General features: G+C 39.4%; 1 long non-coding RNA gene across 1 annotated transcript; it reads right to left on the bottom strand.

The window, feature by feature from the left end:
• Positions 1-3835: 3835 nt before the first annotated feature.
• On the bottom strand, positions 3836-23406 carry LOC113918653. Its single transcript, XR_003518633.1, has 3 exons — positions 23219-23406; positions 18264-18414; positions 3836-4274 (listed from the first exon to the last, which is right to left on the bottom strand). It is a non-coding gene; the product is annotated as an uncharacterized LOC113918653 (long non-coding RNA).
• Between the last annotated feature and the right edge of the window lie 3877 nt (positions 23407-27283).

The raw sequence follows: 27283 nt of genomic DNA, 5'->3' as shown, positions 1-27283 counted from the left end.
TGAAAGGGAAGAATAGGGAAACTGGATAAAAGAGAAGGGCCATATGGTGGCATCAGCATATGCAAAGAATTGGTAAGAAGTGGAAGCTTGGTATCATCAAGTAACTGAGGATCACCAGTGCAGCAAGATGTTAGAAAATAAGGGGGAAAGTGGCAAGACATGAGGCTTTGGAGTAGCCAAAGGTTACCTCCTACCTCTGTCTTTAAGCCTTCAATAAGAATATCATTGTCTAGGGAGTGTGCACAGTTGGATGCACATTCATTCCCTCCAGTGGGTGGTGGGATAGGACAAACTGGAAGAACAGTACTATTCATGCTATGCAACTTGTCAAATATACATTTTCCTTCCTTGGAGCCTTTATTATAACACATCGTATTTCTTTTAACTTCATTTACCTTAATCTGTCTGGTATTATTGTTTCTGGTATCCTTGTTTAATCCTCTTCATTAAATTGTAAGCTCCTAGCCTAGTACTCTTATAATAAATATTTGCTGAGCTCAAAGAAAAAGCATTGCAAATACCATGCTTATCCATGGATTAGCAGCAGATCACCAGGCCCATGGGGCCCTGGTGTTATTTCAAATTGCAGTTAAAATGTGTGAAATGTATTTCTGGCCCTTGGAGTTTCTTTCCTTTTCATGTATCAGCATTTTTCATAGTTCTTATTTTTGTTTTCTTTTATTTTTTTTATTTTATTGTGTTATCTTAATCACCATACATTACATCATTAGTTTTTGATGTAGTGTTCCATGATTCATTGTTTGCATATAACACCCAGTGCTCCATTCAGTACGTGCCCTCTTTAATACCCACCACCAGGCTAACCCATCCCCCCACGCCCCTCCCCTCTAGAACCATCAGTTTGTTTCTCAGAGCCCATAGTCTCTCATGGTTCATCTCCCCCTCTGATTTCCCCCCCTTCATTTTTCCCTTCCTACTATCTTCTTCTTTTTTTCAACATATATTATTTGTTTCAGAGATACAGGTCTGTGATTCAACAGTCTTACACAATTCACAGCGCTCTTTTATATTTTTTTAAAAATATTTATTTATTTATTTATTTGAAGCTGGGGGAAGGAGAGGGAGAGAGAGAATCTCAAGCAGACTCTGCACTGAGTGCAGAGCCCCACTTGGGGCTTGATCTCATGACTCTGAGATCACGACCTGAACCAAAACCAAGAGTCAGATGCTTAACCAACTGAACCACCTAGGCAATCCTGTTTTCTTTTGTATTTTACGACATTATTTCATATATTCAACATCCCAGACCTTATATCCATTCATTCATTCATGCATTCATTATTCATGCATGCATTCATATATATCACAGTTGGCACTAGAAAGTATTTAAGTCAGCATTTGTGAGAATAAATTAATAACCCTCCCATCAATATGAGCATATTACTCAAAGTTTCTGGATCTCAGTATCCTGATAGGACTGAAGATAGATACCGTGATGTTTAAATGAGATCAACATAACATAACATCTGTAATATGAACTCGTGAATCCATGTCACCAACCATTATTCTTTCTGTAATGTTATAATGATGATAATTGGGGTGGGGTGGTATGGGAATGCCTTTACCAGTTACAGATTTGATATATTTTCCATGTAGTTTAATTACATTTGGTACTGATTTAGTTAACCCATCATTATAGTAAGTGTGACATTTCCGGTATTCTGAATCCCATGATTACTTAAGTAAAACCATGAATAACAATAATTGCTACCATTTACTGAGTGGCTACTAAATGCTGAATTGTGGGCAGTACTTTATATACATTAATTTATTGCATACATCAACCTTGAAAGACAGGTATTATTAATCCCATTATAATTGGGAAAGGTAAGGCTTAGATAGCCATCCGCCAAAGGCACCTTGCTTATAAACTATGGAACCTATGTCTGGCTTCATTATGAAAAACTGGAAGCATGATTTCTTATGACTCCTTTATTCCGTGTCAGGAAGCTGTCTTCATGTCAAATTCCATGAGATCTACTCCTCCTCCAGTATCAGTGTACAACTTATTCTAGCACTTTCATATTAGTATCTTCTGTTTACTATTTTTTCTGACATTCTTCCTTAAAGACAAGGAGGATAGGATTTGTATATATATCCTCTTTTGTTTAGAATAGGTTCAAACACACTGAATCAATGAGTAAATGGATGAGTGAGTCAGTGACTGAATGATAAAGAATGGCTAACAGCCACATACACATTCATAGACATATTTGAATGCTACCTTGAAATGCAAATCTAGTTGTTCTAATGACTTAGAAATTGTTACAATGGTAGGATTAGAAAGCAGGGAGCTGTACTCCTGGACTAAACTTCGAGAAGACCTAGGTCTAGTGCTAGATGAATAAAAAGTCATAAATAGTTGTAATTATAAATGTTTCAGCACCTTAGTTTTCTCATCTCTAAACTAAAACTATAGGACTAGATTACTCTGAAATATCTTCTTGTTTTAACATTTTATGACTTTGGATTTGAAGCAGTTTTTCTTTCCTTCCTGTGTGTACAGAACACTCTACCTCCCCGCCTACCATGCAGATAGGTGGGAGACATGTGACTAATTCTGGTGAGCCATGGGTGAAAGTATAAGGAAACCTGTTCATTCTTCTTCTGCCTTAGCAATAAGAAGCAATACAGAGGAGATGGCAGAGGAAATAAGATGGAAGCTTAGGGAGAGCTTCCCTGGAGAGAATTTCCATTAGAAAAAAAAAGGGGGGGTGCCTGGGTGGCTCAGTTGGTTAAGCATCTGACTCTTGCTTTCAGCTCAGGCCATGATCTCAGGATTGTGAGATCAAACCCCATGAAGGGCTCCATGGTGGGCATGGAGCCTGCTTAAGATTCTCTCTCCCTCTCCCTCTGCCCCCACTTCTCTCTCAAAAAAAAGAAAGAAAAAAAAAAGACATCCTCCAAGTCTTGATAACCACATTAAGTCAAGAAGCATGGAGGTGAGAAAGCAAAGAAATTTAAGACTTAAGAAAATTTGAGAACAAATCCTAAGTGTGGTTATTGGCACATACTGGGAAGTAGATTATGATTAAAAAAAAAAAAAAGGCCTGTGACTTAACATGAAACTTAAAATGGCCCTTGGTCTACCAATTCTAGTGGGATGAGAAAGCTGTGTAGCCCCTAAAGAGAGCATATGCCCCATGGCAACTTTAAATGTGGCCAAGAAGGATAATGGAAAGAAAGAGCCTCCAAGAGGATGAAGCCAGGGAACATGAATAACAGCAGCCTTGTCAGCCAAGTGTTGAGAAGGTGGAGTCACAAGATGGGAGCAGATGTGAACTTCTTAGATGATAGGGATGACCCACAGAAGCTGAACCCAAAGCAGACCTGCGTAAGCCAGAAATACCTTTCTTTGTCTTAAGCCACTGAGTTTTGGGAGTTGGTGTGTTAACCCGGCATAGACAAAATTAATCTGAACATTACAGATCTATCTTCCATTTCTTTAACACAGAGTAGCTTATATCTTACCAACCATACATTTGGCCCCTTATTTTGTGCAACACAAAATTTATAGCTGGTTCTTGATGACCAACAGATTCCCAGATAAAAGTCATTCCTGTTAAGGTAAAGCATACTAGGGCATGGGCCATCTCTAAGAGTTAAGATCTAAAAAGTCTTTCTAAAACATCTTGCGAGTATTCAGGGAACAAAATACTGGAAGAAACTGGTCATTTTCCTGATTTTAAAACATTACTTTTTAGTGCCATAAACATGAAATACCATATTCATGATACAGTAAGTTACTTTAATAAGCCGGATCCTTCTACTGCATGTATGACATGAAGACATTGTGAGAACAATGTGAAACCAATATTGGAGCTATTGAAATGCAGTCCGCCTTTTGGTGGGCATCCAGGTTTGTCACTCAGCAGTGATTAAAAGCTTAGGAGCTGCAGAGCTGTACGTGGCAATACTTTGAAGGTGTCAAGATGAGAGTCCACTGGAGACCAAGTCCACTCATATACAAGGGGCCCCTGAGAGTTTATTTTAGAACTGTGTTTCTGATCTTGCCGACACTAACACACTTTCTTTCCTAAAAGCAAGACCCCTTTTCCATTTATCACAAGGACCAAATTCATTGTCTTGTATCCTTTAGTAATTAGTGATGTACGCATATTTACTCCCATTTAATAAGTGAGGAAATAAATGAGCATCAAAACATCCAAGATGTCAGGCCTTTCTCCAAAAGGGTCTCCAAAGCTTCGTATATGGAACTGCCACAAACAGCAATATGAAGGGAGACCAGAGAACTGCAAGAAAAAAGGAAAAAAATTTCTCTATTCAGCCAGCATCTTTTCTCCACAAAAATTGAGTCCTCTATCCTTGCTTCCTGGATGAGAATAAGGCTTCTTAAAATTAACTGGAATACAACAGGCACAGAAGGGCCTTAGTGGCTTGAGACTGAAGTAATTGAATTCATGGTTAGGTACTACCCTTTCAGAGTTTGAAATCAGCCTCCAAAAGAGCTTGAAAACATACATTTCCAAAACAACCTATTCAAAGAAGCCATAAAGAACATAAAAAATAAGCTAAAGGCATTTGCTACTTCAAAACAATCATCTCCTTTTAATTCACTATGGGTTTTAAATATTGTGCTAATCCTAGATATGCTATCTTAAAAAAATTAGAAGTGCCTGCCTACCTCCCAAAATTATTTGAATGCGCAGCGCCTTTCTAGTATTTGGGAAGCAATTTGATTATTATAGGGGATTACCTTCCTGACTAGGAAAGTGAGGCCCAGAGGTTTAATGACACACTGCACCCATCAGGATAGACAAAGTCATGCTGCAGTAACCATCAATGCATGAATCCCAAAGTCTTCAACAACGAAGTTTCCTCACCTCATTCCATTGAGGATTGGGAAGAGGGCTCAGCTGAACAAAGTCCTTCAGGAAATCAGGCTGAAGGAGGCTCCCTTGTAGACATGTATTTCTCAGAAGGCAAAAGTGAGGAGCTGGGGGAAGTGTATGGCAGTTCTAAAACTTCTGTTAGAAGTGACACATATCACTTCTGTGCACATGTCATTGACCAGAAAAAGACAAAGGCAAAGTCTAAGCTCAGCAGTGTAAGTTTCCCCAGTGTGCCATCTTTCATTAGCCAATCCAGTCTCTTCCACCATTTTATACCAGGCTTTCCACCCTGGGGGACTTAGAGAAACTATATCAGTGGGTCCCCTGTCCTCTGGGGTATTAGAGGGAGGAAGAAAAGCCAGGTGAAGGTGTTTGGTCCCCTGGCAACCCCCCTGTAAGGTCACCTCCAGCTTGCTGTATTTCTGAACCCTCAGGCCACTGCTTCTCTCAAGGCTTTTTTTTCCTCTATAGAATTCCCTCCTTCCAGGTTCTGGTTCCTACTCCCTGCTCTTATCCAGTTATGCTTAGATTAGTAACAGCTTCTCCACATTTCTGACCCTGTTTTTAGACTACTAAACCTGTATTCCATCCTGTCTATAATTTATAAACAGTCCCTTCATAAGTAACAACAGCTGGATTTATCTTAGTTTGGGTATACCATTGGTTTTCTGTTGGGACTAGGGAAGGGCAACAAATTATCAGTCAGTGATCAATAACTTGGTCTTCTTTAAGTCCTATGATGACATAGTGGTTAAAGCAGGAAAGAGGTATAAGTAATGAGACTTCACTGATTTTTAGTGACAATATATCAGGAACTATTCTAAGGACATAAGAACATACCTGCCAATGCCTGCCAAATAATTGAAAGTGTGGTTCTTTTTACCTGCAAATTTCTCAGAACAGCATGGTAAGAACTTAAAATCTGAGAATATCTTCCAGGCATTTCTGAGAATATTAAAAAATTTGTTGTCTGCTCTTTTCCCAAATAATCCCCACTGCTAATTAGCCCAAAGTCATTCCTAAATAGTGTAGCAGGAATCCAAGAGATGTGCTTTTAGATATCCAATGTATTAAACATTGAATATATTGGGGTTTTTATCTAAAAATCATTTCATCAAAGCTTGTCATACTATCTTTATTGATTTGTTACTGGCCACACTGTTCATTAAAATGCCAGAGAGCAAGGATTTAATTTTTAGTGCTCTTCCAGGTACCAGATTTTTTATCTCTTAACAGTATAATTCAAGGTCAAGGGTGCTTATTGTGTTTAGACAGAAAAGCAATCAAAGTAGCTTGGGTTTAAAAACACAGAGAGAGGGAAGTTTGAAGTTTTTGCTTACCCCAAGGACTACGGCTTTGATCACAATATGCTATCTGAGTAGCCTCCGGATATTTGCTGAGGTTTTAAGGTTTAGAGTGGGAGTTGTCTTTTTTCCTTTTTTTTATTTCACTAGTTGCAGAAAGAGTGATAGTAATTATTGCCTTTTATTCCCAAGCAATTTTGCTTTCTGATTGACTGCATTTTAAATGCGGTGATCTATCTCCAAGGTAATCTTAAAGTCAACAGCCTGCTTAATTCACTACTTTCTGGGGCATAGGGTTCAGTTTAGAAACATCTCCAGCCAGGTTCACCTAATCTTAAAGTTCTCCAGAAATAAGATGTTCAGTATTTTATGTTTGATTCCCATGAACCCTGCTGGACCTTTAGGAAAATCCAATCAAAAGGTGACATCTAGTCTTTTGAAGACACTCTACTATGAACTTCCCAGACCAGAGATTATAAAATTATATTTCTAGTTATGTGCAAATTCTAAAAACTCCCAATTAGTTCATGAGAAAAAGAAAAACAACTCCACAGAAAGGTTGTAAGTAGACATTTTCAGAAAAGAGAAGGAATAAGGTCAATACACATGGTAAATGGGCCCAGACTATTAAGAAAGAAAATATAAATTAAGTAAAAATGAGATAGCATTTCTCTTGCCCATCAGAAGGACAAAACTTATCTGAACACTAACCCAGTGCTGGAGAACATAAGAGAAAATGACTGCTTTTGTGCATGGTTGGTGCAAAGTAAATGTACCTCTTTTGAAATTTGGCAGTGTTTATGGAAATAAAAAAGTAAAATACCAACTTGTGATCAAGCAATCCCAGTTTTGGTAGCCCCTACAGAAATGAAGGCAAGAATATATGTACAAGGATATGTATTACTTTATTTATACTTCTAGAAAACTGTGGACAACCTGAGGCAGGAGGGGTGCAATAAATTAGTTCTAAAGTTAGCTGCAATGTAAAGAATGACTTAGATCCATATCTACCAATCCAGAGGAAGGGTAGTGAGATATTTTTCTATGAAAAAAAAAGGTTGCAAAGCTATGTTAATTGAATTTAAATAAAAATAAATAAATAAATTATGGCTTATGGGGAAAAAGAAAGAGATATATATATATATATATATATATATATATATATATATATATATATATATAATGATTACATTTTTATAAAAATAATACCAAAAACTGGCTATATGGGTGGCAGCCAGTCTCCAAGCTGGCCCCCCAAGGACATATGCTTCCTGGTGTTCAAGCCCTTGTGTAATCCCCTTCTACAGTATATCAGAGTTGGTCTGTGTGACCCACAAAATACACCAGAAGTGATGGTATATGATTGTTCTAGGTTGAGTCATAAAAGACATTGTAGCTTATGCCTTGTTCTATTTATTTATTTATTCATTCATTCATTCATTCATTCATTCTGATAGCATCCAGTGACCATGTTGTGAGAACCCTCAAGCAGCTCTATGGAGACATTCACGTGGTAGGGAACTGAGGCCACAACCAACAGAGATGGAGTCCCCTTAAAAGCAGATTCTCCAGGTTTAGTTAAACCCTCAAATGACGATAACTTGCGTCAAAACCTTAACTTTAATCAGGAGAGACTTTAAGGCTGAACCACCTAGCTAAGCCATTCCTGGATTCCCGACTCTCTGAAACTGTGATGTAATAAATATTTGTTGTTTCTGTAAGTGCTAAATTTCTGGGTAATTTCTCGCACAGCAACAGTTCACCAATACAATATGGAAAAAGTTATGGAAGGACACATCACACTGTTAAATTGTTTACCTCAGCGAGGTAGAGGTGAAAACGATTTTCAAAATGTTTTTATTTCCATTTTTATATTTTATGCTCTAAAGTTACCATGCAGAAGCAGTTAAATGCTCCAAACAGCATTCTGGTGACCTAGTCATTCGACCAACAAATACTGAAAATATTGACTGAGTAATTATTCTGAGTCAGGCACTGTTAGATGTAAAGGTTTAAAAGTAAATAACACTGTGTCCTCAAGAAGACATTTGACATAGGAGACAAAAACTGATATTTAATTTCTTCCGTCTTCAATCATAATCAGTGTTATAACGGTATTCATCAAATGTCATTGAAACATAGCGGGAAAAGAGCATAATTCAGTTGGTGGAAAATTTCTGAAGACTTTGCAGAGAAATTTATCTCTAAGGTACATCTTGGGGGACCTACTGGAGTTTTCCAGGAAGGGAAAAGGGGGTTGGGTGGGAATAACACTACTGGAAAATACTAGAACTTGAGATTTATATAATTTCTGTTATTCTCTCAACATGTACTTCTTCTGCATGTGTCTTCACCATCACAGAAAATAAAAATGAAGAATCTGTGTTCAAAAACATAAGACAAGTGATCCTTATTTATTTGTAAATTGATTTAGTATGCGATATTAAGGGGAAAAAACAGCTCTGTTTTTTAATTTCAAAATCCATTTTTGGGCACCTGGGTGGCTCAGTTGGTTGGGTGACTGCCTTCGGCTCAGGTCATGATCCTGGAGTCCCAGGATCGAGTCCCGCATCGGGCTCCCAGCTCAGCGAGGAGTCTGCTTCTCCCTCTGACCCTCCTCCCTCTCATGCTCTCTATCTCATTCTCTCTCTCAGATAAATAAATAAAATCTTTTAAAAAAATCCATTTTTGATGGAATCTGATGATCTAGAACAGAATCAGAGAACATAGTAAGTACCTTGTTTGGGATCAACCCTTACACAATGTATGGCCACTGTCCAACACAGAAGTGTTCACCTGCATTATTACCAGGAATACTCCAGGGCTGGAGACTAAATGACTGGCAGGCTGAGTGATGTTACTTTATAATCAGTGCCAATTTAATTGTACTTGCAACTCTGGGTTGTTTGGATTAACTCTGCCTTTTGTTTTTCACAGCTCTCCCTGGTTTTCAAAGACAGCAGCGCTCATAAGCATCCCTAAAGTTACAAATGGTAATTACAAATAGGACTTTTATTATATTTTTTTAAAGCTCACATGTGTGCAGAGCAAATATCAGGCTCTTTTTTTTTTTTTTTTTTTTAGAAAATGGGATCTTTCCCAGAATATAGGACAAAATGTCAAATAAGTGAAAGGATGCCATTCTGCTCTCCATCCCTGTATCTCACCCTGTGATAATGGAGACCTTAGGGATTCATCTCCATTTTTTTTATTTTTTTATAACAGTCAATTTCTGCATTTATACGAAATGAGAGTTGTGTATCTTTTATCTGTTTTATGCCATTTGGATAGGAATAATGAACTGGCATTACAATAAGAAAATTGACAATTCTCTCAGTGCAACTGTTGCTGTTACATCTCTTAAATTCTAGACACTTATGCTCAGGTCAGTGCAATAGGGGACAGCTGATTTTGTCATTTGCATAGCTGGTTCCAAAGACAGAGAACTGTAGAATTTTGGAACCAGAATGGGGTTATGTAAATTAAGATTCTACAAATTGGAACTGACAGTAAATCTGACTCATTTTTAGCTTAGCCAAACAAATAATGTATTGACTTAAGTAATGGGAACTCTAAAGGCTGGGATCACTTCAAGGAGGATTTCAGTCAAGTCTGGTGGATTTTTGCTGTCTGTAGTCTTATTCTCCCACCATGAGTTGGACTGACTCCATTCTCGAAGAAGCTTGCTCCTTATAGCACCCTGATGGCTGCTGAAATTCTCTGCTTGCATTCTCTCAGGGTCAAATCCATCAACACAGAGGACCTCTCTTTTTTTCCAGCATCTCCTGAAGAGGACAGTGCCATTTGCTGATTGGATTGCTGTATCCAGTGCAACACCAATCATATGGCCCAGGGAATAGACCTCAGGCACGGGCCAGCCCCTGGACTTAGGGGTCAGGTCAAAATCATCAGAGCTCTAAGGTCAGGGAGTTTATTTCCCTCCAAGATTCATATGTTGATGCCCAGTCCCCAGGGTGATGGTATTTGCAAGTGGGGTCTTTAGGAGGTGATTAAGTTTGGATGAGGTTGTGGGGGTGGAGCCCCATGATGAAATCGGTGCCTTTTAAAGAATGAAGAGCTCAGAGTTCCCACTGTCATGTGAGGACACACAAAAAGATAACTATCTCTGAACCATAAATTGAGCTCTCACCAGACACCAAATCTGTGGACAGTTTGGTCTTGGACTTCCCAGACTCCAAAACTTCAGGATATAAATGTTTGTTGTTTAAAGTAGTCAATGGTATTTTTGTTATAGCAGCCTCAACTAAGACAGACTTTCAGACTGCTTATGTCATTTCCCCTGCTTCTCTGACATTTCCTTGTCTCCTAAGCTTTCCAGAATTCCAACAAGAGAGAAGAGGGCATTTAAAGTCTACTAACATCTTGGACTTCAGTATCAGCAGAGTACTTTCAACTCTGCATACCACTCTCTCTCCTTACAACCATCTCCTGCTCTAGGGCAGAGATCAGCAAACTCCAGCCTGTGGGCCAAATCCACTCTTCCACCTGGGTATTTAGGGCCCATGAGCTAAGTGATTTAAAAAAATCCAAAGAAAAGTACTATTCATGAAACAGGAAAAGTATATGCAATTCAGATATCAGTGCCCTTAAATAGACTTTTATTGGACCACAGCTACAATCATTCATTTATACACTGTCTAAGCCCGATTTTATGCTGTCGTGACACAGTTGAGTAGTTGTGACAATGCATCCAGCCAGCAAAGCTGAATGTATTTACTATCTGGCCCTTTAGAGAAAAAGTTTGACAACCCCTGTTCCGGGCAGTTGTTCTTCCTCTTGTGTTACAACACTGCGATTACCAGAGGTGCTGTAACAAACAGACTCTCCACAGAAAGCCTGATTTTAGTTCAGGAACACTGACTCCTGGGTTGGGCCCCAAGGATCTGCATTTGTAAATTTCTATGATTGCTTCTGTGAACATCTTCCAAAGGTCACACTTCAGAAAAATCATATCTTTCCCATAAAATATTCTAAGGAGGAGAATCTTGATAATATACATTTGGATATTCCTTCAACACAGCCTTCTGTTAGGAAGCAACTTAAGGGCATTGGCAATTAGGAAGACAAAAATAAAGCCAAAGGTTATTTTCAAATTGATAATGGCACCTCATCAAAGGCAGTAGAAAATCATTGGCTCTTTTCCTGGTCCTTTCAGAGGAGTTTTTGGAGATGAGACAGGCTGCCAGGTTCAAAACCAATGTTTTATGGTCCTCAGGAGCCGCAGCTTTAGTGGAGATGAGAGATGACACTTTGTGGACTAGAGACAGCAGAGCTTAAGGCAAGGTACATCAGTCAAGAGAAAGAACATGGATCCCTGAGCTCAACTCATCCAGGAAATGAGTCATGTAAGGGACCAGGAAGTCAACACCTACCTGGAATGACTGTCAACCCAGAGGGGCTTAAAGAGCAGGTATCAATGATAAGGAAAAGATGAGAGTATGGGAAACCAGAGCTTAAGAAATGTGTCTTAGAAATGGACATTCCATTCAGGGACATATCCTCTGTTTACAGGAGGCTGTAGTGGGGCTTTAACCTAGATATTTGATTCAGACACTTCATTACACAAATATTTTACTACCATGTGCCAGATCCTGAGCTACCAAAAGATCAGTGAACAAGACAGACATGGTCTCTAGTGCTTAGATCATCTATCTACAAAGATAAACATTAAATGAGATACAGTATATATAGAATAATTCTGCAGTTCTCTAAGGGTGGTCCCCTGAGCAGGAGCATCAACATTACCTGGAACTTGTTAGAAATGCAAATTCTCTTGGGATACTTGGGTGGCACAGTCAGTTGAGTGTCTGACTCTTGGTTTTGGCTCAGGTTGTGATCTCAGGGTCGTGAGATTGAGCCCCAAGTCAGGCTCCCCACTCAGTGCAGAGTCTGCTTAAGATTCTCTCTCCCTCTCCCTCTCCCCCTCCCTGCCATGCTTTCTCTCTCTCTCTCAAATAAATAAATCTTTGAAAACAAAATGCAAATTCTCGGATGCCATCCTAGATCCCTTGAATCAGTAACTCTGGGGGTGAGACCTAGCCATCTGAGTCCAGTAGGTGATTCCGGTGCAAGATTCAATGTTCTGCCCTCAGTTGCCTCATTTATAAAATAGGGTTAGTAATACTTTATATGCTTACAGATACAGCCCATGCTATACTGGGGATGAAATTCTTAGTAACAGCCCATGCTGCTTCTTAACCAAGGCTGCAGGGAGGATGGTTAACGGTGTTACACACAAGTGTCCAAAGCTGTATAGAAAGGACCATTTTCAGTTCTTCTCAGATCTTAAAGACCTCTCCCTACTTCAGGGGCTTAAAAGTAGACTCCCATCAACACAACACATGGACAGTTACAGAGAGGAACAACTTCAATCCATGCAGAAATAAAGCAGGGAGTCACCAAGCTACTGCTTTACAATGCCAGTTCCCTGCTAAAAAGATAGACTCAGAACCTTCTAGGATCATTCGTGAGCACCCTGACACATACATCAGACATCCTGGGGCACATTGCATGAGAAAACAGCAGTATCATTTTTAACTAGATAAGTTTTTTTCCCTTGGTACACAAACTGGAAAAGTAATAGAGACCGGGTCCAGATTCCTCAGAAAGGAAACACAGTCTGTATTGTATTATCCATAGGTATTGTCTAGAAGTGGGTGAACATGCTGTATATAATTTTCCTCACAGATTGACCCAATCTCAATAAATCCTTTTCTCATGTTTGAAAAGTCCTGTAACGGACACTGTTGTTACATATCCCATATCCTCCAGCCCACCTCTTAGTTCACTTGTTCACACTCACAAGCTCCCCTGTCCATCAAGTGCCAGCCTCTACCTCTGACTCCCTGCCTGCCTGGGGGTTTTGGGGGAGTTTTTGCAGCTCCTGGGACCATTCAGACAGAGCACTGTGAGCAGGAACTCTCAGTCATAAGAAATGGGTCCAGCTTCCCTGTCTCCCCATGGGGCAGTTCCAAAACATATTCTACAGGGAACCTCAAAGAGGCCCTGGCTGGATTAGGTCCCCATTGCCCACAGCGCTACCCAGCCATTAACACACCTCCATTGGTATTTCTATCATGTCTCATTTTCCCTGGTCCCTCCTCCGTGCTTCCTGATAGCATCTTCCAAATTGACTATTCACACCTAAGTCCCCGTCTCAGGTTGACTTACAGGAGCAGGCAAGTTTACACAGCTTGAACATGGTAGAGCTGTGTTCCAAATGCAGGCAACCCAACCCCACATCCTGTGTTATTTTTCACTATATTTTACTTCCTCAGTGTAGTCCCTTAAGTTTGCAGAAGCACTGATCCTTGTCCTCCATAATCTAGGAGATGAAAAGTTGAATCTCAAGGCATCTGGTCCCCAAACTTCATGAACCTGATCAGAAATCGTTGGGAGAAAATTGTTTCTTCACTAGAAGAAAAATCCCATTTTTTATTTATAAAACTATGGAGAACCCTCAAACCTGAGAACACCTCTGTGTCACCAAACCAGCTCACCATCAAGAGTATTGTTTGATGCTTGTCTCTGGGGAGACCACCAAGCACTGTAAATGCATTCTGGTTTTTCAAAGATGTCCCGTGTAACAAAGGCACATTCAGTATTTCTGCCCATTGAAACATTGTTGATATTGTTATGCATCTCTGCATTTCAGAGACAGCCAGTCAAAAAGCCAACTTAAATTACATGTATTTAAAAGGAGCTGCACTTCAGCTCATCTAAATAATTCTGTACAAACCTATAAAGAAAATAGCAGATTTTGGTAAGCAGAATAATCCCAGAGGAAAGTACCAGGAAGAAATAATGCTCTCAGCCATTCTCAGAGACAAGTAGAGAGATTAAAATGCCTTTGAGATCCCTTCCATCTCAATGATCCTGCAATAAAAAGAGGAGGTGGGAACAAAACCTCCATATCCATGCATTAGCTCTATTTGAATCCCTTTTCTCCAGAAATCTTCCCTTCTGAAATTTACAAATGTTATCAAGCCAACAAGAATGATTTCAGCTTAGGGTGGCAAACAGAAAAATGGGTAATGTAGATTTACTCTTAATTATCATATACATTGTCATCATTGTTGAAATATTTTGACTTTTATTTTTACTCCCCCCGCCTTATTTTTCTATATTAAATTAAATCTGACTTGGGGATCCCACTAGCCAGAGTGATAAGAAAGTAATTTAACTCTTTTTTTAAGGTGTCACTCTTCTTAGGTTGTATAAGAATCCAGGGGCATTGTGCAGTGTTCGAACAATTGGTGAAGGGCTTGTTATCTTTATTCAATCATGGTAACCACCAATATGTGAATTGTCCAGTGGGATCCATTGGAGACAGGCTGGGTCCTTTGTGCCCACTATAGGACCCACAGCTATTTAAATAAAATGGTCAAAGGCATACCTCTCTCTCTCTTTTTTTGAAGTACAGTTGACACACAATGTTACATTAGTTTCAAGTGTACAACATAACGATTCAACAGCTTTGTACGTTTTCTTGAAAGACTTAGAGAGAGAGAGAGAGAGAGAGAGTACAAGCAGGGGTAGCTGCAGGTAGAGGGAGAAGCAGGCTCCTCACTGAGCAGGGAGCCTGATGCAGGACTCAATCCTAGGACCCTGGGATCATGACCTGAGCTGAAAGCAGATGCTTAACCAACTGAGTCACCCAGGCATCCCAACAACTCTGTACATCATGCTCACCACAAGTGTAGCTACAATCTAGCAGCATACAATGCTCTTACAATACATTGACTATATTCCCTATGGTGTACCTTTTATTCCTATGACTTACTCATTCCATAACTAGAAACCTGTACCTCTCCCACTCCCCTTCAGCCATTTTGCCCATCCTTGCACCCCATCAAAGGTCAAAGCCACATCTCTTACGATTTAGGCCCCCAGCATCCTTAAGGCCCCACATCATCACTGAAATAGTGCTCTGTGGTGGGCACTGGTGCTCACCACCCCTAGACCAAAATAGCCCTTTTTAGCCTGCAGTGTACTCCAGGATTCCTGCTTGACTTCTCTTTCCTTTCCACCATAGAATCCCCTTCCAAGAGAAGTACTCTCTCCTTTCATTGAGCTTGTAGAAACACCAGTGCCAGCTCTCTTTCTGTGGGTGGGAGTGAGCAGGTGGGAAAAGAAATAAAAAACAGTCTTTTTTCCCCTCCTAATGCACCATATTCCACCTGCAATATCTAATAATAGCCAAGAATTCTGCCTCCGATTTAATGAAAATAACTATGCGCTAAGCTAAGTATGAAACCCATGATGTCTCTTCTCAGTTTTATACCGTGCAATATCTGTCCCTTGTTCTTATAATAAAAGGCAAATCCCTTACCATGTTCTGCCAGACCCACCATGTTCCAGCCTTTATCTTCCTGACACCAGGGGTCACCTTGAACCCTCAAACTCCAGAGTCATTGGCCTCTGCCGCACTTCCTCAAACACAGAAAACTCATTTCCTCCTTAGGGTATGGGTGTTTGCTCTTCCTTATATCTGGAATTTCATTTTCTTTTTCTTTTCTTGGTCAGCTCTGTCTCATCAGTTAAGTCTCATTTCAAATGTTGGAGAAATCTCAGCCACCCAGTCTACAGTAACACTGCTCCACCTCCATCCATTCATTTACTCATTCATTAGATGATTTTTTAAGTTTTATTCTTTGTTAAGGTATAATTAACATACAGTGTTATATTAGTTTCAGGTGTACAATATAATGATTCAACAATTCTATACATCACTCAGTACTCATCACGTTAAGTGTACTTTCAAACCCCTTTATCTATTTCACCCATCCCCCTGCCCACTTCCCCTCTGGCAACCACCAGCATGTTCTCTGTATTTGAGTCTTTTGTTTGTCCCTTTGTTTGTTCATTTGTTTTGTTTCTTAAATTCCACATACGAGTGAAATCATATGGTATTTGTCTTTCTCTGTCTGACTTACTTCACTTGGTATTATACCCTCTCTTGGGGTGTATGTGTGTGTGTATATATATATATATATATATAGGAATATTACTCACCATAAAAGAAAATGAGATCTTGCTATTTACAACATCATTTGATAAATGTTGAGCACTGTGTTCCAATACTGTTCTTGGCCCAGGGGATAAAGCAGGGAATGAACTTGGCCAAGTATGTACTTGCCCTCATGATACTTCTATTCTAGTGAGCGTGTTGGACAATAATCAGAGATGGAAGAGAACTCCTGAGGAGCATTACTTTCCTGGCTTTCTCCCTCTGGTACTGCCATGAGCTGGCTGCATGCCTGCATGGAAGATCACAGCTCCTGCTGGAATATCCTCACCACACAGCCATGTCCCAAATTCTTATTATTGTTTCTTCTCCTTGAGTCCCTCCTCATTAATCCCAGGTACTACATTTCCCCCCTATAGTTTCTCTATAACCTGCCTGCACTTTTAGAGTCACTTTATTCAAATTCTCAAATTGCCCAATGCCAGGAGTCTAGGAATTATGAAAGACCTCACTGGGAAGATGGTAATTAGTTAGAAACCTGTAGGAAGTGAGGGAACAAGCAGAGGGATAGCTAAGAAAAACTTTCTAGGAAAAAACAGCAAATGCAAAGAACCTGAATTAGTTTTGTATTGCAGCCTAGTAAATTAAAGCAAACTTAGTGACTTAAAAACAACGTGCATGTAACTCCTATAGATCAGAAGTCTGGGCACAGGATGACTGGGTTTTCTGCTCAGGGTCTAGCATGGCTGAAATCAAGGTACTGGCTGGGCTGCTATATCACGTGAGGCTCAGGGTTGTCTCCCAGCTCATTCAGGTTGGTGGCAGAATGCAGTTCTTTGTGGTGACCTGGCTGAGATCCCGTTTCCATGCTGGCTGTCAGCCAGGGGCTGCTGTCAGCAACAGGCCGTTTGCATTCACTGTCATGTGGCCTCCTCCACCTTCAAGCTAGCAACAGAGAACTCTTCAAATGTCAAATTTCCCTCATGCCTTGAATCTCTGACTTTCTTTGCCTCTGACCTCTGGACCCCAATTTAAAGGCTGATGTAATCAGACCAGCCCTCCCGCCCCCACCCCGCAAATAATCTCCATATCTTAAAGTCAGCTGGTTTTGGACTTGACTTATACCTGCAAAATCCTTTTACAGCAGTACCTAGATTTGTGTTTGGCTAATTAACTGGCAGGTGGTGTGTGTACATCAGCGCCTAGGAATCTTAGGGGACCATCTTGGAATTCTGCCTACCACAGAGCAAACCTCCTGTACTTAAAGAATAACAAGGAAGCCAGTGTTCTAGGTCTCCACAGGCAACCAGAGCATTGGGCAATCAGGACATAGAGGTGGTGGGGGCAGAGGAAGGCGCAGCAGCTGATGACAGGCCACTGCAAGGACTTCAGCTTTTACTCGGAGGTCATAAGCTATTGAACTTAGTGGCATGACCCCACTCATAGTAGAAGTATTACTCGGGCTGCATGGAAAGTAAGCTGCAGGGAAGGTAAGAACTGAAGCAGAGAGACCACTTAGAGGCTACTGTGATAATACAAATGAGAGGATGCTGCTTGGACCAGGGTGGAGATGTTGAGGGTTGAGAATGAGTCAGATTCTGGATACAATTAGCATAACAGGTTTTGCTAATGGATTGAATATGAGCTGTGGGGGAATGAGGAGTCAAGGTTTATTCTTCATCCTCCTGTCATTCTCTTAAATTATTTTATGTATTTATTGCTCTCTTAAAATACTTTATCTACTTATTTAATTATTGTCTGTTGGCTCCTCCTACAAAGGAAGCTCCATTCAGGGAAGGATACTGTTGTCCACTGCTGCAACCCTGGTGCCTAGCATGGAGTCTGACACAGAGTAGGCATTTGATAGACACTTGTTGAATACATGAATGAATGACTGAATGAATGAACAAGTGACCTTTGAACTTCAGGCATTCGTGTTCTTTTCACAAGTTATTCCAATACAGTAGGAATGGAAAGCAGACATCTCCTTAAATTACCCCAGGGGATCAGATCCAAACTTACCAAAGTATTTTGTTCCAATATATTGGCCTCATGATGGAAAAATAACTGATTTTGCCAATTGTTTACTTGACTTACCTTTTAGATTGTTTCACATCTATGTGTTTCAATATTCTCTTCCATCACTTGGGGTTTCAATTAAATGGTTCAAGTTTTTCTTTTTTTTTCTTTCTTTTTTCTTCCTTATCTCCAACAGCCATATTTTCCAGTTTTCAATTTTGTAGACTTTCTGGAATAGAGTTCCAATGCACCCACTGAACAAAATGCATTGCCAGTTTTCAAGGTAATGTTCCCTTGGTTCCTTTTTTGGGCAGTATGAGCTTTGCAAACAGCAGAATTTCATGACAACCTGCCCACGTTGTGCTTAGAAAACCACTAAGGCTGGAAAGAATAAGTCAAAGAGGCCAAGGCCTGATAGTCAGTGGAGAAAAGAAAACCTGATAAATTATAGGAATACTAGATAGTGAGATAAAATCCAGCCTAACAAGGGCTTTTTTTTTTTTCTTTTTTTTTTTAAAGTAAGCTCTATGTCCACAGTGGGGTTCGAACTCACAGCCCTGTGATCAAGAGTCGCATGCTCTACCGAGTGAGTCAGTCAGACGCCCCAACAAGGCCTTTTAATTGGCAACACATGTTAGTCATCAAAACCATGAAAAGATTATTACAAGGATATTCATAGTAAATATATAAAGTGGATTATTAATAATGAAAAGAAATTGTGCAAAGTCCACTTTTTTATTCATTTCTCATTAGTTTTTAAGGCAATTTCTAATTTAAAAAAATAGACCCTGATCAAGGACAGATTAAGATTTCCTACCCAAAAGTGAAATAATCCTAAAACAATAGATCTTGGACCACCTGTTATTAGTGGAAGTGAGTAATGGTTTGCAAAGCTTTCTGAATATTTAGTGATTGGTAAGGCAAATTTTCTCCTCCTTAAGGTCTGGGAAACATAAAGTTGACTTTTATGCACAAACAGGTTAGACCATTTTATGTGCTAAGTTGCTAAACCATTTTCCTTCTTAAATGACTGAACACAATGCCTAGGTGAGGCTATCTTAAAAGCTGCATGAGTTTTTGCAATGTGCTCAGTGTTGTGGGTGTTTGAGTTGCAAATGATGAAATAAGCATCTCACTGGAACACAAAGAGAACTTGCCAAACTCAGGGTCATGCTCTCTGACCCTGCAAGCCAGGGGCCCTCTATTATCTCCTTGTGTAGGTAGAACCTGTGTTTTCTTCTGCTCTGTCTTCTTTCCTAAAGGCCCTGATATTATCACAACATTAAGTTATGATAATCAAGAGGTGGAGAGGGGGTAGGGATGGAGTAAAGGAGAAGGAAGGATGAAAGGTAGGAAGGATGGGAGGGTGGGAAGGAGGGAGAGGGGAAGGAATTCCATGCCCCTTATATGTAACAACTAGGCAGAAACTTGCAAGAAACTCAGAATGCTCTTCTAGCTCTTAGGATCAAGTAAGTTCTTAATCAATTCAAAATTAGCAAGGGAGGGATGAGCTGTGTGGCGGAATCACAATTCCTTTGAATTTAAACAATTACATTTGGTTGTTAGGAGAGAGCAGAGCAGATTGTGTTCTTTGGGATGCAATACTAAACACCCAAAACCAACTTAAGAAACTGTCAGGAAAAATGTCATTTAGAGACCTGCAGCTTTGCCAATGCCTTTCTACTGAGCACCTTCAAGTATCTCACTGTGTTATTTCTTTTATTGTTGCAAAGGCCACACAGTAAAAACTGGTCATGCTAAAAACAGATTCTTTTTTAAGGATCCGCAGGGACATATAAACACTCTGCGTGTGTGTTCTTTAAAAATACTCAGTGTGAACAAACATGATAGACTTGACTGGTAGGGAAGCCTCCATAATTTTCCTTGATGCCTGGAACAAACAAGGAATTCCTTTTGTACGCCTTCCCCCATTGTATTCCTTACCTCCCAACAAGTTCTCTCTCTCTTTTTTTTAATTTTATTGTTATGTTAGTCACCATACGATATATCATTAGTTTTTGATGTAGTGATCCACGATTCACTGTTTTCGTATAACACCCAGTGCTCCAGGAAGTACGTGCCCTCCTTAATACCCATCACTGGGCTAACCCATCCCCTCACCCCCCTCCCCTCTAAAACCCTCAGTTTGTTTCTCAGAGTCCATAGTCTCTCATGGTTCATCTCTCCCCCTGATTTCCTCCCCCTTCATTTTTCCCTTCCTTCTCCTAATGTCCTCCATGCTATTCCTTATGTTCCACAAATAAGTGAAACCGTATGATAATTGACTTTCTCTGCTTGACTTATTTCACTTAGCATAATCTCCTCCAGTCCCATCCATGTTGATGTAAAAGTTGGGTATTCATCCTTTCTGATGGCTGAGTAATATTCCATTGTATATATGGACCACATCTTCTGTATCCATTCATCTGTTGAAGGACATCTCGGCTCTTTCCACAGTTTGGCTATTGGAGACATAGCTGCTATGAACATTGTTAAAATGGCTATGCTACCCAGAGCAGTCTATACCTTCAATGCCACCTTGATCAAAATTCCAATGACATTTTTCAAAGTGCTGGAACAAACAATCCTAAAATTTGTACAGAATCAGAAAAGACCCCGAATCGCCAAGGAAATGTTGAAAAAGAAAAACAAAGCTGGGAACATCACGTTGCCCAATTTCAAGCTATATTGCAAAGCAGTGATCACCAAGCCAGCATGGTACTGGCACAAAAACAGACATATAGACCAATGGAACAGAATAGAGAGCCCAGATATGGACCCTCAACTCTCTGGTCTAATAATCTTCGACAAAGCAGGAAAAAATATGCAATGGAAGAAAGGCAGTCTCTTTAATAAATGGTGCTGGGAAAATTGGACAGCCACATGCAGAAGAATGAAACTCGACCATTCTCTAACACCATGCACAAGGATAAACTCAAAATGGATGAAAGACCTCCCATCCAGTTCTAAGCCCTGTCCATGTTATCTCCCTAGTGTATCTCTTCTTTCTCCATCACCAGTGACATTAATTTAGCCCACGTTTCTAAACCTCTGGCAAATGATGCGCCTAAACTTACACATTTTCTAAATTTATACATGCATTCTCAATGCATTTTGTTCTTTAGATGCTTTATTCTAGTTTCTTTTCTCTAGTGTTTCCATTTTGATATTCAACAGCCCTCCACTCCTGCCAAAGGTCAATCAGTTTTGGCATTCAGGAACCACGCCTTTTTCTTTGATCCTATACATTCATCTTGGGATATCTTTTCCATTCTTAAGACTTTTGTTATCATCTAGATGTTGATAGTTTCTGGATTCTTATCTCCAGGCCACTTTTTCTTGCTAAGTTGCAGACCTATATATTGAATCCCTACTTGACTATATTGAGTATATATTGACATTTCTACTTAGATATCTTACAGGAACATCAAGTTCAACATGACATGACCCAAACTGTACCCATTATCTTATTCCTAGACCCAAAGTAGTTCACAAGAAGGGTTTCCCTCTTATTTAGTGGCATTAAAACCAATCCCATCTAGAAACCTGGAACTTACTCTGATTTTTCTCTTGACCTCATTCCTGACATCTAATCTGTCAATAAACATGTCCTGGATAACTCCAAATTTCAAAACTCTCCATTGTTATCCATTTTACTGCTAACACTCTCATTCAAGCCACTGTCCTCTCTGGTGAAGATCATCCCTACAGGCATCATACAGGGCTCCTAATTCCAGGCTTGCTCCACAAACATGCATTCATCATGGTGAAGCCAGAGGGTCTACATACAATTATCACATTATTCCCCATGTCGCTGAGTCTTTTTGATGGCTTCCCTTTACTTTAGGCCCTGTCTGCCTCTCTAGGTGTATTTCCAACCAACCTCCCCTGATCACAAAATGAACTGTTTTTGGTTTCCCAAATATATGTGCCATTTTCTCCCTCACTCCTAGATCTTCACACTTGCTCTTCTCTGTAACTTGTACATTCTTCCCCAAATTTGCCTTCCTCTGGCTGACTCCCAATCAGTCTCCAGTTTTCAGATTATACTTCACTTCTTTTGAGAGACATTCCCTGAACTCGTGAATGGGTCCTACACTGTTGTTTCTTGGTTTTCTGTGCTAATTCCTAGTCCATAGGACACAGAGCTCTATCTACCCCTTACTGCTGTTAACACCATAGTCTGGCATAATGCTTGGAAAACAGGAGGGACTTAGTAAGTGTTTGTTGAATTAGTCAATCAATTTATATGTTTACTTCTCTGTTTTTCTCATGAGACTGTGAGTTTTGTAAGAGTAGGTTGTCTAACTCTTACCTCTGGGTCCCTAGTACCTTGCACACAATAGACATTCAATACATATACATTAAGTGGATGGATTCATGGATGGAGGAATAAATGGTTGGTCCTAACAGAAAAAGTTATTTTTTAAAAATATGTCAAATAGTCCTTTTGGAGATTTCACAGTAAAGCACATAGGAGGTTATCAAAGTTGAGTAAGAAAAAAAGTCAGAGGAAAGAAGGGATAGGAATAAAAGCTATGAAGAAATAAGCTAAGGAGAAAATGTCATGATTCACCAATCAAATTATATCTTTATGCCTGTTATTAAAATTGTAAAATATATCTTTTGTGAAATATATCTTCAGATAATTTCTTTTAACTCTTTCAAGCCACTTCGGTCCCATACCAAGCTGTCCTATTCACACCTGGGAGAAAATGAGACTTTATTTTTGTATCCCCTTATCTCTAGCAAAAAAATAGTGTACCCTTATAGATGAGGAAAAAAAAAAAGAAAGGTAAAGGAAAGGAGGGAGGGAGGAAAAAAGGAAGGAAGAAGAAATGAGATAAGGGGAAACAAAGGAGAAAAATATGCTAAACTGATCATTAATGAAGAAGCTTAATATTTTCCCCTAAATATCAATTCCAAATTCATGACATTGAACATAACGCTTTATTATTTTTTTAAATCAACTAAACTTGGGCCAGTTATTTATTGTCTTAAACTTAGTGATTAGAGCAACACTATTTACTCACAATCAGCAGTCTGAAAGGGTTTGCTCTGCTTGATGTCAGTCTTTGCTCTCTTTGATGTCAGCTGGGGTAACTCAAAAGCTGGGGCCTGGAATCATCTGAAGATTTGCTTATATGTGTGATGTTGATGTTGGCTATTCATTTGCACCTCAGCTAGTATTGTAGCCAGAACCTACACATGATGTCTCTGTGTTGCTTGAGTATCTTCTCAAAATGGTGGTTATATTCTAAGAGGAGTTGTCCCAAAGAAGAGATCCAAGAGGAAGCAGTATAGCCTTTTATGACCTAGCTTCAAGTCATGCAGTATAAGCTCTGCTTTATTCTATTCATTCAAATGTCATAAAAACCCACCTAGCTTCAAGAAGAGGTGAAAAGAGCTTCCATCTTTCTATGGGGAAGTGCCAAAGTCAGTAAAAATGTCAAAAATTGCTGTGACCATTTTTATAAACTGCAGTCTGCCTATACAATCTATATAAAGCTAGTTCATAAGTGATCTTTCATGAATAGAATCTGAAATGGAGAGGCCTGATGGGGAACTCCACAGTGCTAGAACAAGACTACCATGGATTTAGGAGCCATCAGAATTGTGGGCAGCTTTATTTCTGCTTTTACTCCTTTCTCTCCTGATAATGGAATGGCATATTCTGCCTACTCTTTACCTGCCCTCCTCTCATACTTAGACCTGAAAGGCAAAATCATAGGGTGAGAGTGAATCTCTTCCCTGGACCCCAAAAGAAATAAACATAGGCAGCTGCCAGGAAAGAGTAATGAAGCCTATCATTTAGTCTGTCATGATGCAGTGTGGCAGTGACTTCAAAGAAGACAGACACATGAAATAGAAACACAGAGACTCAGAAACTATAGGGGGGGAAAAGAGACAAATGTCAGAGATTCGATCCTGAATGTGACAAGGAAGGAGGGCTTGGATTGTCCTTGCCACAATCATCATTTTATTGGTTCAAGACAGATAATAGAAAGCCAAGATAGGCTTGAAGAAAAATTACGTTTATTCCTAAACCTCTGCAAGGAATCTGTCATCTAAGTGAAAGCTGTAACCCTTATATTCTAGGAAGGTCAGTGTTATCAGAAGGGTAGACAGAAGAAGGAACTCTCTGGGACTTAAATCTAGTTCAAGTTTATTTACAACTTCGCACAATTCATGCTATATCCACATTCCTTTACCACATAGCTGGTACTGTAGACCATCAATTTTCCTTCATTTTCTGCATCTCAAGAAAAATTGGAAAAGGCCATATAAGTGATGATTTGGGGGACCTCTAACCTTGTAATATTCTCCATAGAGGCTAAGAAATACAGGGGAGAGAAAACTGTTATGAATTTTGTGGTTCTAATTCCTTGGCTGAAGACTTTAGGGCTTCTTCTCAACATGGCATCCACTTTTCTTTCTTTTTAACAACCACCCATGTTTCTTAGAGATTCATCCCTTATCCACTCTTATTTCATGTGGTTTGAGTAGAGGTTGCACCTGAGATCGCAGGTGGACATGTGAGTCAATGATTGGTTTGGGCTTCAGTATATAACTCAAATAGATCAAATCAGAGCTAATCCTTCGACTTTCTGGAATGAATGTTTGCTTTGATGTTGTAAAAATATAAACCTGGAAGTGCCAGAAGATAAAGGAAGCTAGGATGAGAGATGGAAAAGAAACTGGATCCTGATGACACCATTTGAGGCCTTGGGTCCAACTCTCTCTGAATCTGCCCCCTGGACTTCTACATTATGTGAGCTAATTAATAGTTTTTGATAACACCAGTCTGAGTTGTTTTATTCTACTCTTTGTGTTATTTGAAAAGCAGTAGATAGCCCTTTCTACCCTGACGGGGTCAGATTAATTGGCCTTGGTGTACAACCCTTCCTCTAATCTGTGTGAATCATTCTACTATGGGTATAGTGGGTCTGATCCCATGTCTATAGTTGAGATTATGACCACAGCAGCAACAAGGATTTTTCCACCCTCACCTCAGGCCTCTGCTTTGGCAACCAGATTGTTCAGTCAAACTTAAGAATAAATTTTATTCATAACCGTTTTTTTTTCAAATTTAGGCAATATTTAGAGTGTTTGTGACCACACGAACACACAAAATGATGGCAAAAGATGGTGGACCCAACTTTCCAATTGTGTGGATTTCATAACTAACTTGGAAAATAGGGTGACATATTGAGAAAAACCCTATGTTCAAAGCTTTGTTCTATTTTTGATTCCAGATTTGTAAGCTATGTGATCTGAGGCAAGTCACTTTGGCCTAAGTTCCAATACTAGGGATAAGGACATTATAGTCTATTAATATCGATGTTAAATATCAATGGTAGGGTTATTACTAATCTTAATGTTAGAATCCAGTTTATTCTGACCTTATCCTTTTGATTGTCATCCCTCAAGTACAGAAAATAGTTCAAATTTTCATCAGTTTTATGATCAAAATGTTACCAATATAGTAAAATCCAACATTAAAATGCATGAAGTAGAGCACCTAAGTTTCTAGTATTTGTTCTATCACAAACAAATCTATATTCCTCTTTCTGTTGCCTATCACTATTTTTAAAATTCTAAAAATGCTCTGTTTCTTTAAAGGCTCACTAAGCTATTTTGTATGGGATTTTGCAATGTTCCTGAGAACCAGATGAATCCACTAGGTCATATGACCTTGGAGACAGACACATTTTTTAAACAGTAGACTCGTGCATTTGGATTAGGACAATGGCTATGGTACCATATGCTGAGGGAACAATATGTTGAAAGATCATCATGTGTGACATCATAAAATCCTGGAAAGAGAACAGGACATTTATCAGAATAGCCTAGAGACAGCCTGACTCCCTGTCTGCTAAACTTATATCCATGAAGCAAATCATATTGTTTACTCAATTGGTACCTAATGAGAGGTACAGATAGGAATTATTTTTTTGTAACACTCTGTCTTCTTATATTTACTTGATTGGAGAGTAATTTCAAAGGAGCCAAAGATAATTAATTTCTCTGAGTGGGTACACTGTTTGTGATTAAAGTAAAGCAAGAAAAAAAAATAGCTTTATGAAGCCAAGATCTGGAGGAGAAAGAATAAGCTATGTTAGTTCTCTCAGTGACTTTGGGAGTGTGCATGGTAAGCTCTTGGTGCACTGAGGACACAATATGATAAGTGACATGAGCTACTTTATTCTCTAGATGTGAGACACATCAGCCTGTGCTGATGTTGTCACCAGCTAATACTTTAAAGCCTCATGTTTACCAATGAGCTTGTGGACCCAATGATTAAGATCTTTTTGATTATGGTTTATCTTTATCACCAAATGAACTCAATCCTTCAAGGAAGCATCTGTTAAATGATACAACTGTATCTAAGTCACTGTACTCATGGGGTGGTTGTCAACTCTACCAACAAAGCACAGTCCTATAGCTGTTTGTAGTTGACAGAAATTAGGAGAAACAATAAAAAAATGAGTCTTTGCTTCTCCCTTCTTGTCATGCCACATATTCAATTCATCCAATAAATCTTCCAAAATATATCACACACCCTTTACTCCCCAGGACATCCATATCTACTCCCTACCCACTGACTCTATTCTTTCTCAGTGTTTCCACTCTTGCCAGAATTCATTTTCTACAATTTTGTTTAAAGTTTAAACTCTTTAACATGACCTCTAAGGTCCTTCTACTGTTTGATTCTTGTTTTCTTTTTTTCCTTATTCCTTTTTTATTTCCTACCTCCCTTGAAATTCTTTCTCTTGTCTCTTCACACAGTGGATGACCTTCTTAATCTTCAGGATTCCCATAAATGTTTCCTTTTCAGAGAGGTCTTCCTGATCCCATCTCTACAGCAATTCAGGGTGCTCTGTCATAATCTTCCCCCACTCCCATTTATTCCTTCACAGTATATAACTGATCTTTTTTGTTCATGCATTTGTTTCTGTGTTAATTATCTTTGTCTCTCACTAGACTGTCTGCTCCATGTGAGCGAGAATCCATCTGCATTCAAAACACCACACTCAATAAATGCTTATTAAACTGTTAGAATCAGTTGCTCAGACAATGTCAAGCTTTCAGTTCTT

This window comes from Zalophus californianus, chromosome 1 (assembly GCF_009762305.2).
Source record: "Zalophus californianus isolate mZalCal1 chromosome 1, mZalCal1.pri.v2, whole genome shotgun sequence".
In the NCBI taxonomy this organism is placed as follows: Eukaryota; Metazoa; Chordata; class Mammalia; order Carnivora; family Otariidae; genus Zalophus; species Zalophus californianus.
The sequence above is the reverse complement of the archived record's forward strand: the minus strand, read 5'-3'. Positions and strand labels throughout refer to the sequence as shown.